The following is a 15,531-nucleotide window of genomic DNA, read 5'->3' as shown; positions in this document are numbered from 1 at the left end:
AATACACTTATCCTGTTACAATGTGTCATTTGGGTTAGTGTTTTCTCTCCCTTGTCTCTGGAGTCAGAAGATCTGAGTTCAGATCTTGATTTTGACTGTTACTTTCTGTGTGATCTTGGGCAAATCACTTCCTTTCTCTGGGTCTGTTTTTTCTTCTGTAAATTGAGGAGGTTAGACTAGGTGGCTCTGAAGATTCTGTTATTCTGTGATTCTATGATCCTCCTGGGAGACTGAAAATTTCATGGGAGCAGGGACTGTGTGTTATCTGAAGACTGTAGCTCCCTGGGCTACAGTGCTGGACTCTGAGGATCTTTCCATTTCCTGATTTGAATAATTCTAGATAAGACTGGGGCCATGAGCCCAAGGTACTGCTCAGGCTTCTTAGGCTGGACTCTTAGGAGCCCAATCACTCTGTAGCCCAGCCAGGCTCAGTGAGATAAAATACAAACTTTTGTTTGTTCCTTCTGAAGGTGAATTTTTGTGGAAAAGTCCAAGTTGTTATCAGGACAGAAAGAGGTAGGGCCATGCTGAGGCCAGGAGATTGGAGTAATTAGAGCTCTCCAGAGTCCTGACGTAGATCTGTGACTATGACAAAAAGACGCAGAAGGGTCCATTCTCCATCAGTTTCAGATTAGTAGTCCATCAATATGTAGCAGTGAAGAACAGTGGAAAAAGCCCTGGACTTATAGTTAAGAGACCTGGGTGAGAAGCCTGCTAAACTGCTGTGTGACCTTGGGGACACGCCCTCAGCTCTCTGAATCTCCCTTCCCTCATCTATAAAACACTTTGAAGGATCCATGTTCTCATTGGTCTGGCTCCTCCCTCCACTAATGCAGGGGGCAGACCTTCTTTGCCTTCTTATCCTCATGAATCTTGTTCCTTATTCCTTAAATCCTTGAAAAAGGGTCTACCTGGTGCTAAGGAGGTCTTCCTTTTTTGCATTTTCACAAACATATTTTTGTGGATACCAGTGGAGCCCTTGGTCTGTCCCTCTGTTTTCCTGAATTTGAACTAATGACCATCCCATCTCCTTGCCAGTCTCATGTGCCCTTCGAGATCTTGTTGACGCCTCTTTCTGCATGTAAGTTGTTCTTGGTTATTTGCCACAACCTGCTAACATCCACCTGAAAGTGGAGGTGACAATAGCGGCCTTATTTACTTGATACAGATTTTGTGAACAAAGCCTCCTGTGAACTGGGAACCTTTAGATCAGGGCTTCTTAATCTGAGGTCTGGGAAATTTTAAAACAACTTTGAAGACTATATTTCAATAAGGTTGATTTCCTATGTAGTCCTTTGTATTTTATTTTATGCATTTAAAAGCATAATTCTAAAAACATCTCCATAGGCTTCTGCAGATCAACTGCCTCCTGGGTCCATGACACATAAGAGGTGAGGAATGCCTAAACTAGATAAATGTAAGTTTTATCATGATGGTTTTGATAAAGGTCAAGTGGGCCTAATGGTCCATTGGACCTAGAACCAAATATGAGGAGAGCAGTCTGGCTCACTGCTCAGTGTTTTTCTTCAGCCTTTCCATGACACCTGTCTTTTTAGCACCACCCTTCTCTCAATGGATACTTCCTGACCACAAATCCTAGGAAACCACAATCTCCGAAGAATCAAAATTCCAGGAGATCTCTATGGAGAGGCACTAGTAGGTGTCAGGAAATTGAAACCTGTTACCAAGGGTGACTGGTATACATTAAACATGTTCTAAAGGACAAAGACCAGAAAGAAGGTGGGCAGGTCAGAGAGAATGAGAGAGAGACAGACAGAGAGACAGACAGAGACAGAGAGAGAGACAGAGAGAAAGGTAGAGACAGAGAGACAGAGACAGACAGAGAGACAGAGAGAATATATGGATAGCCCAAACATAGAACTGCTAAACATAGAATGTTGACATGTCTAGTAGATACTTTCTGGAGCCTAGGTGGGAGGTCATGGCCAGGAGGAGGCAGGGATGGGCTGCCTACTATAGCTTGGGTTTTCTCCATTGGAAGGAGCACTTACATTGATGAGATCACAGTTCCACTGGCATATTGATAAAAGAAGAAAGCACAGAAGAATGAATAACTCAGATAGTCCAGGTCTGAATCCATCTTATTAAGGGAGCCAGAGGGAATATTGGAGAGCAAACTGACTCTGCAGGCAAATGACATGAGTTCAAATCCTGTCTTATGCTTACAGCCTTAGCTACATCACATCACTCCTATTGGTCTCAATGGCTTCATCTGCAAAGTAAGAATACTGAACTGGGAGACCCCAAGATTCATTCCACCTCTAAATCTATGATCTTATCAGTCTGCCTGTGTGACTTGAGGTTAATCATATCACCTCCTTAGGCTTCAGCTTCCTCATCTGTAAAATACAAGGGGTGAGGTGGACTGCATAGCCTGTGAGGCTTCTTCCAACTCTAGAAAGATGGTGCAATGGCTTCCCTCCTGGTCTCGTGAGGACATTGGCAGAGGTGCATGCCCCCACACAGCCTCCTCTCATAAATCTCTGCACCTGAACCCACAGGCATCGTTAGAGCCTTATCAGACAGAGCAGACCACAGGGGTTTTGGCAGGAAATGACCTGAGTGACAAAGAGGGCTGGGGCTGTAGCCATGAGCTATGATGAGTCCCAGGGAGTGTGATTAAAATGGATAGAGAAAAAACCTTCAGAGTGACTGGCTGCTCACAAAGAGGGGCTACAGCTGCTATCTCAAGGGAGAGCCAAAGTCTAAGTAATCCAAAGCATTTCCCAACTTCCCCTTCAAGACCAGAGGCACAGAAAATGAATGTCTGCCTCAGAGCAAATTGGAAGTCAATATTTGGAGGAATTTGCATAAAAATCATCTTTCCTGGAGGCAGTGTCCTGGGGCCCTCGGATTCACAAGCTACTCTAAAGGACCTGGACTACATAAATACTGAAAAGAGCACAAGTTTTGACACCTAGGTCCCCACTGGGTGTGTCCATAGATAGGTTACTTCTTCTGTCTTGTCCTTTCTACAAAGAAGAGTCATAGAATATAGGTCTAGCAGTGGAGAGGTTTTCAGGTGTCCATATGGTTAAACCCTCTCATTTTACAGATGAAAAAATCGAGTCCCAGAGAGGTTAAGTGACTTAAGATCATAAGACCCCAGGTCTAAAAGGGACCTCAGAGGCTACTTTCTATAAATAGGAAATCTAAGACTCAAAGAGGGGAAATGACTAAGGTCAGACAGGTGGTATGCAGTGGAGACTGAACCAAAAAGAACTGACAATTGGCTGAATGTCTTGGGTAAGAGAGAGGGAGGAGTCAAGGATAATGCCAAGGAGATGAACCTGGAGGATTGCAAGGATGGTGATGCCTTTGACAGAAAGAGGAAATTTAGAAGGGGGAAGATTTGGAAGCTAGATAAAGAATGAGTTCAGTTTTAGACTTGTTGAGTCTGAGATGTCCCTGGGAAATTATGTTTGAAAAGTTCAATTGGCAATTGGGGATGTAGATCTCAAGCTTAGGGACTGATGGGGTTGAATGTGTTGGTCTGGGAGTTAACAGAATAGAGGTGACAATTAAATTCATGGAAGCTGATAAGGTTTGAGAGGGAGGGAAAGGGTAGAAAAGAGGAGAGAAAGTGAGAGGAGGGGAGAGAAGAGAGGAGGGAAGAAAAGAGAGAAAAGGAGAGGAGAGGAGGAAAGAGGAAGAGGAGGGGAGGGGAGAGAAGGGGAAGAAAAGGAAGGGGAAAAGAGAAGGAAAGGGAGGAGAGGGGCCTCACATTATCAAGCTGGAGGGTACTAGGAGGGTGAAGGCACTGGGAATCTGATTATAAAAGGACAGAATGACGGGAGCAAAGCTATCAGGAAAGGAGGATCCTTCTGAGATTCTCCCATGCTGGGATTCCCAGGACCCTGTTTTTTTCACTCTAAGAGATAGATGATTAGATAACTTAGACAGGTTAAATTAATCAGGTAGGTTGGTATGTGAGTCCCCTTGAGGGATTTCTGCTTTTTAATGGGGATGTTCAGACTCAGTCAGTCAGATTCAGTATCAGAAGGGATTGGAGAAGTCAGCTAGATCAATTTGCAGAAGAGGAATTCACTTTGTAGATGAGGAAACAACTGCAGACTGTGACCTCACAGGATTCTATCACTGGGGCCTACTCCATCGGGGCCGTAGGCCAGATGGCCTGGGGAATATACTGGCTAAGACCTAAAGGTCAGCAGAAGCCCTCCTTGATTCCTGCTCTCCCAGCATCACAGTAGGTGAATCCCATCTCCCTTGGACCAAGGTACTCCTCCCTTACAAGGACTAGACTGCACTGGGCTGGGCTAATCTTTACCCACTAAAGGGCTGATAAGGATTCTGAATCCTAAAGGAGCCCCTGAGTTCTCTGTAGAGATGGCCCATCTTTCTGAAATTGTTCTCTGGCCATGCTGGGGAGAGGCTGCTCAGAGTCAGTAACCCCAGGGGAACACAGAGTTCTCCTATATGGAGCATCTACCTTGTGGCCTCCAGGTGGAGTTCCCAGCTAATCTGTAGGTGGGGCTAAAGCCTCTAGGGAACCAGGGGAAGGTTGTTTACAACCCTCTGTCAGCTCCATCCCCAAATCACCAGGGGCGTCTGTGCTGTGGAGTTACACACTGGAAAAATAGGGTTGCTGAAATCTGGTGCCCTTACAATCACAACTACACAGGGAGTTGTTGCCTGCTTTACTCATAGTTAAAGGAGAGCCAGCTGGAGAGAGAAGTCCCTTTAAGAGTAGATTTGGTGGGATGTATTTGCCAATCAATCAAGCAATCATCAGCAATCATTAAGTTCTGACTCTGTGCATAGGTACAATGCTTGGTGTTAAGAGAAAGCCTACAAAGAGAAGAGCAAGAATCATAATATCATAGCTTCAGAGCTAAAAGGGTCCTCATATTATAGATGTGGAAACTGAGGCTCTAAGAGGTCTAAGTGACTTGGCTAAGTAGTCTGAGTAGTAAGTGGTAGAAATAAGATTTGAAGCCAAATCCGCCTACTCCCAATCTAACACTCCTCACACTGTTAACATGCCAACTGCCTCATATGTCAAATGAATAAACTGAGGCCCAGTGATCTTAAGTCACTTGCCAAAGTCACACAGCTCTTCAGAGGCAGATCTGAGACTTGACTGTAATACCATCCCCCTTCTTCCACTACACTCTGTGGGATTCCAAGAGGATAAACATTAATGAGATGTGTGGTTGGAAAACCTTAATTAGATTCCTTCCTTTCTTCTCCTACGGTTTTTCATTATCACCTTTTGCCAATATCTTATGTACCCAGCCCTGGGCATCACTCTGAGAGGCTGCTGGGCTTTGTTGTCTCCGAGGAAAACCTGGGTTTGGTGGAGAAAAATGTCAGTGTTTTCCCAGGGAGGAAATGTGACAGCCTGTGGAGTTTTTGGACACAGCAAAATGTGGTGGAGAGGAAATGGACAACCCAGCCTGAAGCCTTTCTTGGGGAACTGTCCCTTAACATATCTTATTAAGAATCTTACAACAAGTGAGCTGCCTTATAGGCCATCATATACCAGCTTGGGCATGTAGACAAATAGAGAAGCAGGCTGATAAACTCACCCAACAGGGCATTCTCACATGGTATAACAATGAGTATATTGGCTTGCATTCAGGGTACCAGGATTGTGCTCCCCAGATGTGATACCAATGCCCTGGGCCATGATAGCAAGTATGACTTCAGAATGTGAAGGGGGCAAGAATCTTAGAACAGGGAATGTCAGACCTGGGAGGGGCCTGAGAACAGGGGATGTGATCTGGAGTTAGTCTCGTGATTATTATTAATGTAAGAGTGGTATTGTCAATATTGTTCTGTTCAAGCCATGAAGCTGAGATGGAAGGGAGTGGACATGGAGCGGGAACTCAATTTGGGCCCTTCCTCTTAGCAGCTGAGGAAAAAAAGGGAAATGTTTCACAGTGAAGGATTTTTTCCTTATAACAAGCTTTTTGCTTCCACAAGGAGTCTGGGATTAATGTTAACTCCCTTTGGTGAGAAAAAAGAGAAAGAAAGCTTTTCCCCCTTTGTTGACAGTTGCTTACAGCAAGCTTGGCTGGCTGAAAGACACTTTCCCCTCTCGGAGGCTCTGGTGGGGCTACTGACAGACAGGGTCACTCCCTGACCCTTCCACTCCTTTCCCCTTTGGTCCCTTCCATAGTGAAGGCATGATTATGGCAGTTCAACTCTGGGCTCCCATGGGTTGCCTACCTAAGGTCTCAGGAGAACCTCTCATTAAATTTCTTTTGCTTGTACCCTTACCCAGTCTTTCCCATGGGAAGTTTGAGATATAGCTTGTTTTGTTGCTTACTCGTTTTTCAGGCACATTCGATTCTCCATGACCCCATCTGGGGTTTTCTTGGTGAAGATAACTGGAATGGCTTTCCATTTCCTTCTGCAGCTCATTTGACAGATGAGGAAACTGAGACAAACAGGGTTAAGTGACTTGCCCATGGTCTCAGAGCTAGTGTCGGTGACCCGATTTGAGTTCAGGAAGATGAGACTTCTTGACTCCATGCCCAGCACTCTATGCACTATGGCATCATGTAGCTGCCCCATAATGTGTTTTGCTTTCCCCCAAAGACCCTCAGCTTGTCTGTAAGCAACATGTTTTCAAGTCATTTGACATAGGACAGGTTCTATTTAACAAAGCAAAGACAAACAGAAAGAATTTAACCAGAGCCCATAGACAGTCAAGAAAATTCTCCCTGTGATGGGTCGCACTTTCTGGAGGGTCCTATGTCATTGTGGTTGACTTATAGTACTACGCTGATATTGAGGATGCCACTTTTGTTTAGAGCAATAATACGAGGTCATTAAAAAGTCAACCCCCTCACCTTTCCACAATTGAACAGCATGACTCACAGTACTATGGCAGACCTGAATAGGTTCTGCCTGCTGCATGGTGGATCTGTGCCTTGTTCCACACTTTGCATTGATATTCCCTTCTGGAGTTCCCTGCTGCACTGAGGTGTCTTCTCTCTCCAGCATTCTCTTCTTGCAAGAAGTCTTTTGTTTCCACAAGAAAAGAAGCCAGACTTTTACTGTAGCTCCCTTTGGAAAAAAAAAACCCAAAAAGCAAAAATCCAGAAAACCTTGGGTGTACTGTCAGCTATTTCTGGAGGCACTGCTGTCTGGGAGGGGGTGCTCCTCATTGAATTCAGATCTGGGCAGATTTATTGTTCTCTCTGACCCTGGTCCGTTTGCACCATCAAGTAAGTATCTCATTCCCATTGAGGCTCTGCTGATCTCTGGAACTGTTACCTTCCTGGGCTACTTACTGCCCTAGTCTTTACTTTGTCTCTTTCCCCCAGAAAAGTGTTTTAAACTCTTAGTCAGAGTTCACTAGGGCCAGAGGCAGTGGATAGAATGCTGGACCTGGAGTCAGAAAGACTCATCTTTGTGAGTTCAAATCTGGCCTCAGACACTTACTAGTTCTGTGACCCTTGACAAATCACTTCACCTTGTTTGCCTCAGTTTCCTCATCTGTCAAATAAGTTGGAGAAGGAAGTGACAAACCACTCCAATATCTTTGCCAAGAAAACCCAAAATGGGGTCAGGGAGAGTCAGACATGACTGAACAGCAGCAAAAATAACGTGAGGACAATGGACAGGGGGACTACTTAACATATTTGTAGTTCTTTCTTTCAGTTCAGTCTGGTGCCCAAAGGGTCCCCTTAGATACAGATGTTGACCTCTCAACCAGTGATTCCCTTCAATCACAGAATGAAGCAGACCATTTTCTTTTCTATTATCTCCCATTTATTTTAATTCTTCTATGCAACACGACTAAGTTGAAAATGTATTTAATAGGAATGCATGTGTAGAACGTATATGGAATTGTATGCTGTCTCAGGGAGAGGGGGGCAGGGGGAAAAATCTGATATATGGAAGTGATTGTAGAACACTGAAAACAAATAAAATAATTTAAAAAACCTAATGATTCCCAGCCTTACTACTAGCTTAGTAGGGTGAATGAATTCCATTTACTTTTCCCCCATATTACTTAAGCAACATGCTCCATCTCCACTCCCATGTGGTCAGTTTTGACCAATGAGCTCTTTTGAGGCTGAGAAAACTAATTTCATTCCTTTCCATTCCCCATTCCAACTCTTGCCTACTATCCCCTTATTCCTCAACCTAAGCTAAATGATGGAAATTACCCCAAGGTTTAGAGAAGTGGGAGGAGGTACTGGGAGGTGGGTGGAAAAGAGATTTCATTGGGGCTACAGGGACCTCATGTTCATTACCCAATTCCTCTGGCAACTTAATGATTTCAAAACTCTCCATCCCTTCCATCCCCCACAACAGTCCTGTGAAGAAGATGGCAAAATGAGAGTAACTATTCATGTAAGCTCTAAAACAAACTCCTTCAGATACCTCTAAAAAGAGAATCTGAACAAATTTTAGTGGCAGAATCCAATAGAAGACAGAGTGTGGCAGATTTCCAATCTAGGACAGACTGGAAGGTGAATGGGAAGGATCTGTTGCATGGGGCTGGAGGAGTACACAGCTCACAGAGCACAGGCTGTACCAGTGCAGACCCCATCATAGCAAAGTTGAGCAGGAATTCCTGGGCAGTCTGAAGCAGCAGCAGTGCAGAATCTCAAACATATCAGCCCAGGATGGGAGTCCTGTGGAACTGAATGAGAGAGAACCACAGAATCCCAGATAACTGCAGCAGCTGCTTCTGAGGCTACCAGCCAGAAGATTAAATATCTGTAAATCACCTACTTGAACTTCTGGGAGCCAGGATAGTGGAGTGATTGGTAAATGCTCTGCTCTTTCCCTTGTTGTCTTTGAAAAACCCATAAAATATTACCCCAGGAAAAATCCTTGAACAATGGGATTAGTCAAAAGGGTAAACAGGATAAACACTGTGAGGCTATGAAAGTCTTAAAGGGGGGGCCCCTCTTGCTGTGGCTGAAGGGGACCAGTGCAGGACTGGAGTGCTGTCCCAGACAGCCCCACTTCAGTGAATCGGGAGGAGATCCTGAGCCCTAGGAGGGTGGAGCCCCACAATCACCAATACTAGGACCCCAGGCCCTCAGCACAGCCAAGTGAATTGGGAAGACACTAGCACACTGGGTTCACTAACTGTTGAAGTTGCCTATGCTCTAGCTTAGAGGAGGAGACCTCTCCCATACTTAATCCAGCTAGCTCTAGGGTAACTATGGGGAAACTCAGAAAGACTTCTCCTGGCCTTTGCTTTGGCACACCAGCCAGCTCTGCACCAGGTAAGCTACAGCTTTCTAGCTTCTAGCTGAAAGAACCAGAAGCCACAATACAGAAAGCCTCAACTTCTAAGCACAAGAACTGTGGGACAGAGGTCTCTGTGCCCCAGAAGCAGAGATTTACTTTAAAAGCCAGGAAAAGGGCTATCATCATAAGCAAGAAGCAAACCAGAAAAGATAAGACCATAGAATCTTTCTATAGGGACAAGGACCTAAACACGAATACAAAAGGGGTCAGCATTGAGACTGTACTCCCATCTCCCACGTCAGAAGGGAATATGAACTGGTCTCAAGCCCGAAGAACATTCTTGGAAGAGGTTAAGAAGAATTTTAAAAGCCAAATTAGGGAAGTAGAAGAAAAACTGGCCAATTATTTTAAAAATATGAAAAAAGAAATCATGAAGAATTTAAAAGGAAAATTGGACTCATGGAAAATGAAGTATAAAAACTAACTGAGAAAATAACTCCTTAAAAGGAACAACTGGACAGATGGAAAACAAGATGCAAAAGTTAACTGAAGAAAACAATTTGATAAAAATTAGAATTGGGCAAGTAGAAGCTAATGACTCTATGAGATATCAAGAACCAGTCAAACAGAATCTAAAGAATGAAAAGAGAGAAGAAGATGTAAAATATCTCACTGGAAAAACAACTGACCTGGAAAATACATCCAGAAGAGAAATCTAAGAATTATTGCTCTACCAGAAAGCCATGATGGAAAGAAGAGGTTAGACAATATTTTCCAAGAAATCATCAAGGAAAACTGCCCAGAGGTCCTAGATCCAGAGGGTAAAACAGTCATGGAAATAATTTACCATTCACCTCCTGAAGGAGATCCCAAACTGAAAGCACCAAGGAATATCATTGTCAAATTCCAAAACTTTCAAGTGAAGGAGAAAATGCTGCAGGCAGCCAGAAAGAAACAATTCAAATATCGAGAAGCTACAGTCAGGATCACACAGAACCTTGTAGCTTCTACATTAAAAGATCAAAAGGATTGGAATATGGTATTCTGTAAGGCAAAGGAGCTGGGACTACAACCAAGGATCAACTACCCAGAAAAATTGACCATAATATTTTAGGCAAGGAAATGGACATTCAATGAAATAAGGGATTTCCAGATCTTCCTGATGAAAAGGCCAGAGCTCAATGGAAAATTCAATCTTCAAACACAAGTCTCAAGAGAAGCATAAAAAGATAAACAGGGAAAAAAGCTTGTTATTCAATATGGGCAAACTGTTTATATTCCTCTAAGGGAAGATAATACTTGTTAATCTTGAGAATTGTATACTTATTATGATATATAAAAGGGATAAAAATAGATAAAGGGAGTGGGTATAAGTTAAATGATGTGATGATAAAAATGTGATTTAAGGGTGTGAAGGGATTATAATGGGAAATGTGAAAATGAGGAGGCAGAAAAAGGTAAATTACATCATAGGAAGAGGCACAAAAACATATTACAGTGGGGGGAAGGAGAGGAGAGAGATGAGCATTGTTTGAGATTTACTCTCATCTGATTTGGTTCAACATAGGAACCACAAATGCATTTAAATATAGAAATCTAACTAGCTCTATAGGCAGTAGGAAGGGAAAGGGGAAAGAAAAGGGAAGGGAGACTAAAAGGGAGGGAAGAAGTAATAAGGGAAAAAGGGAGTAAAAGGGAGGGTGGCTGAAAGAAAGGAATGAAGACTGAGGGAGGCGGTGGTCAAAAATTAAAACTTTTGGAAGAGAAGGAAGAAGGGAGAACTAAAACATAAATGGGGGGAAAGAGGATGGAGGGAAAGACATAGATAGTAATCATAACTGTGAATATGAATGGGATGAACTCTCCCATAAAACAGAGGCAGATAGTAGAATGGATTAAAAACCATAATTCAACAATATATTGTTTACAAGAAACACGTTTGAAATTGGGGACATATACAGGATAAAGGTAAAAGGCTGGAGCAGAATATATTGTGCTTTAGCTGATGTAAAAAAAGCAGGAATAGCAATCCTAATCTTAGACAAAGCACAAGCAAAAATAGATGTAATCCAAAGAGATAAGGAAGGAAACTGTATCCTGATAAAAGGCACCATAGGCAATGAAGCAATATCATTACTAAACATGTATGCCCTGAGTGGTATAGCACCCAGATTCTTAGAGGATAAGTTAAGGGAGTTACAGGAAGGAATAAGCAGCAAAACTATACCAGTGGGGGACCTCAACTTCCCCCTCTCTTAACTTGATAAATCTCACCTCAAAATAAACATGTAAGAAGTTAAGGATATGAATAAAACTCTGGATAAGGTGGATATGATAGATCTCTTGAGAGAGTTGAATGGGGATAGAAAGGAATATACCCTTTTCTCAGGGGTACATGGCACAAATACAAAAACTGACCATGTACTAGGGAATAAAAATCTCACAATCCAGTGCAGAAAGGTGGAGATAGTCAATGAGTCCTTCTCAGATTATAATGCATTAAAAATTATATGTAATAAAAGGCCATGGAAAGATAAACCAAAAATTAACTGGAAACTAAATAATATAGTTCTAAAGGATGAATGGGCTAAACAATAAATCATAGAAGCAATCAACAACTTCATTTAAAAGAATGACAATAGTGAGACAACCTACAACAACTCATGGGATACTGCAAAAGCAGTTGTTAGGGTAAGTTTTATATTATTGAAAGAGGAGATCAATGAAATGGGCATGCAGCTGAAAAAGCTAGGAAAAGAACAAATTGAAAATCCCCAAGTAAATGCCAAACTAAAAATACTCAAAACCAAAGGAGAAATTAATAAAACTGAAACTAAGAAAAGTATTGAACTAATAAATAAAACTAAGAGTTGGCTTTATTAAAAAAACCAGTAAAATTGACAAACCTTTGGTCAATTTAATTTAAAAAAAGAAAGAAGAAAACCAAATTACCAATATCAAAAATGAAAAGGGTGAACTCACCTCCAAAGAAGAGGAAATTAGAACAATAATTAGAAATTACTCTGTCCAACTGTATGCTCATAAATTGGACAATCTAAATGAGATGGATGAATATTAAAAAATATAAATTGTCCAGATTAACAGAAGAGGAAGTTAAATACTTAAATAACTCCATCTCAGAAAAAAAAATGAACAAACCTTCAATGAATTCCCTAGAAAAAATTTCCAGGGCCAGATGGATTTGCAAGTAAATTCTATCAAACAATTAAAGAACAGTTAATTCCAATACTATATAGACTATTTGGGAAAACTGGTGAAGAAAGAGTCCTACCAAATTCTTTTTGTGATACAAATATGGTTCTGATACCTAAACCAGGAAAAGGCAAGACAGAGAAAGAAAATTATAGACCAATTTCTCCAATGAATATAGATGCAAAAATTTTAAATAAGATATTAGCAAAAAGAATACACCAACTTATCACAAGAATAATACATTATAATCAGGTAGGATTTATACCAGGAATGCAGGGCTGGTTCAATATTAGGAAAACTATCAGCATTATTGATCATATCAGAAATGAAACTAACAGAAACAATATGATTATCTCAATAGATGCAGAAAAAGCTTTTGACAAAATACAACACCCATTCCTATCAAAAACACTGGAGAGTATAGGAATAAATGGAGCCTTCCATAAAATAATAAGCAGTATCTACATAAAACCACCAGCAAGCATTATATGTAATGGGGATAAGCTGGATGCATTTCCAGTAAGAGCAGGGGTGAAACAAGGATGTCCATTATCACCACTGTTATTAAATATGGTATTAGAAATGCTAGCTGTAGCAATGAGAAGAAAAAGAAATGGAAGGAATTAGAACAGGCAAAGAAGAAACTAAGTTATCACTCTTTGCAGGTGATGTGATGATATACTTGGAGAATTCCACAGAATCAAGTAAAAAACTACTTGAAATAATAAACAACTTTGGCAAATTTGAAGGTTGCAAAATAAACCCACATAATTCATCTGCATTTCTATATATTACTAACAAAGCCCAAGAGCAGGAGATAGAAAGAGAAATCCCATTTAAAGCTACAGTAGACACTATGAAATATCTGGAAGTCTACCTGCCAAAACACACTCAGGGACAATACGAACACAATTATAAAACACTTTTCGCACAAATAAAGTCAGATCTAAGTAAGTGGAAAAAAATCAGTTGCTCATGGGTAGGCTGAGTCAATATAATAAACATGACAATCCTACCTAAATTAAGTTACCTATTCAGGGCCATACTAATCAAACTTCCAGATAATTATTTTCTAGAGCTAGAAAAAATAATATTAAAATTCATCTGGGAGAGCAAAAGGTCCAGAGTATCAAGGGAACTAATGAAAAGAAATGTTAGGGACAGTGGACTAGCCCTACCAGATCTCAACTTGTATTATAAAGCAACAATCATCAAAACCACTTGGTACTGGCTAAGAATTAGAGGGGGTAGACCAGTGGAACAAGTTAGGTACTCAAGACACAGTAGTCAATGAATCTATTGTTTGATAAACCCAAGGACTCCAGCTTCTGGCATAAGCTCACTATTTGACAAAAACATAGTGTTAACAGTATGGTAGAATCTGGGCATAGACCAACACCTGACACCATACACAAGAATAAAGTTCAAATGGATACATGATTTAGGTATAAAGACTGATACTATAAACAAATTAGGGGAGCAAGGAATAGTGTATTTGTCAGATTTATGGAGAATTGAGAAATTTTTGACTAAACAAGAGATAGAAAACATTATGAAGTGCAAAATCAATAATTTTGATCATATCAAATTGAAAAGTTTTTGCACAAACAAACTCAATGCAACCAAGATTAGAAGGGAAGCAGAAAACTGGGAAAGAATTTTTGCAACTAGTGTCTGTGATAAAGGCCTCATTTCTAAAATATATAGAGAACTGAGTCAAATGTACAAGAATACAAGTCATTTCCCAATTGATAAATGGTCAAAGGATATGGACAGGCAGTTTCAAAGGAATAAATTAAAGCTATCTATAATCATATGAAAAAATGCTCCAAATCACTATTGATTAGAGAGATGCAAATCAAAACAACTCTAAGGTACCACATCACACCTATCCAATTGGCTAACATGACAAAACAGGAAGATGATAAATGTTGGAGATGTGGAAGAGTTGGAACACTAATTCATTGTTGGTGGAGCTGTGAGCTGATTCAACCATTCAGGAGAGCAATTTGAAACCATGACCAGGGGCTACAAAATTGTGTATACCCAGCAATATCGCTTCTAGGACTGTATCCCAAAGAGATCGTAAAAATGGGAAAGGGTCTCACATGTACAAAAATATTTATAGCATCTCTCTTTGTGGTGGCCAAGAACTGGAAATCAAGGGGATACCCATCAACTGGGGAATGGCTGAACAAGTTGCGGCATATAAATGTAATGGAATACTATTGTGCTATAAGAAATGATGAGCAGGAAAACTTCAGGGAATGATGCTGAGAGAAAGGAGCAGACCCAGGTGAACTTTGTACACAGCAACAATCACAGTGTGCAAGGGATTTTTCCAGCAGACAAATTTTCACAGAAATACAAGGACCTAAAAATTCCCAATGGACTCTTGAGGCTTTCCCCATCCAGAGAAATAGTTATGGAACTAGATAGCAGAATGAAGCAGATCATTTTCTCTTGTGTTTTGTTTTGTTTTCATGGTTTCTCCCATTAATTTTAATTCTTCTATGCCACATGACTAAAGTGAAAATGTATTTAATAAGGATATATGTGTAGAACCAATATAAGTGTGCACATCATCTTGATGAGGGAGGGGGGAAGGGAGCAGGGAAGGTAGGGAAGGGAAGGGGGAAAATCTAAGATATATGGAAGTGATTGTAGAAAACTGAAAACAAATAAACTAATTAATTTAAAAAAATAGTCCTGTGAACTGCAGAGCTAGGGTAAAAATTATTATCTCCATTTTGCCAGTGAGGAAACTGAGACTCAGAATTGTGAGGATCATAGCCTAATAAAGCAATAGAACCAGGATTGAAGCCCCAGTCTCTGGGAAGCTTGGTAAAAGAAAAATAGAACTAAGTCTGGGCTTGAGGAATGTGGTGCTAAACCTTATCTCTGTTAATTGTTAACTACTTCACCAAGGCAAGTCAACTTGATCTCCCTTGGACTTAGCTATAATCAGTAGATCACTATTAATCTATTAATTCATTCATCCAACCCTTATTTATTTATTTATCCAGCCATTCATTTACTGATGTATTTATTTCTTTTCCCTAGTACTTTAATGACATTATTTGCATAGAGTTGATATGCTAATTATAAACCAGT

At 40.9% G+C, this 15,531-nt stretch overlaps 1 long non-coding RNA gene across 6 annotated transcripts in view; it reads left to right on the top strand.

The window, feature by feature from the left end:
* The first annotated feature begins 4,131 nt into the window (after window positions 1-4,131).
* LOC140531557 (uncharacterized) overlaps window positions 4,132-15,531 on the top strand; it is a 56,170-nt gene continuing 44,770 nt past the window's right edge. For all 6 annotated transcript variants that reach the window (XR_011976377.1, XR_011976376.1, XR_011976379.1 and 3 more), the window contains exon 1: window positions 4,132-4,258. This is a non-coding gene — a long non-coding RNA (uncharacterized lncRNA). The remainder of the gene's footprint in view (window positions 4,259-15,531) is intronic.

Source organism: Notamacropus eugenii, chromosome 3 (assembly GCF_028372415.1).
Source record: "Notamacropus eugenii isolate mMacEug1 chromosome 3, mMacEug1.pri_v2, whole genome shotgun sequence".
Lineage (NCBI taxonomy): Eukaryota > Metazoa > Chordata > Mammalia > Diprotodontia > Macropodidae > Notamacropus > Notamacropus eugenii.
Note: the sequence above shows the minus strand (reverse complement) of the source record. Positions and strands in the feature narration are given on the sequence as shown.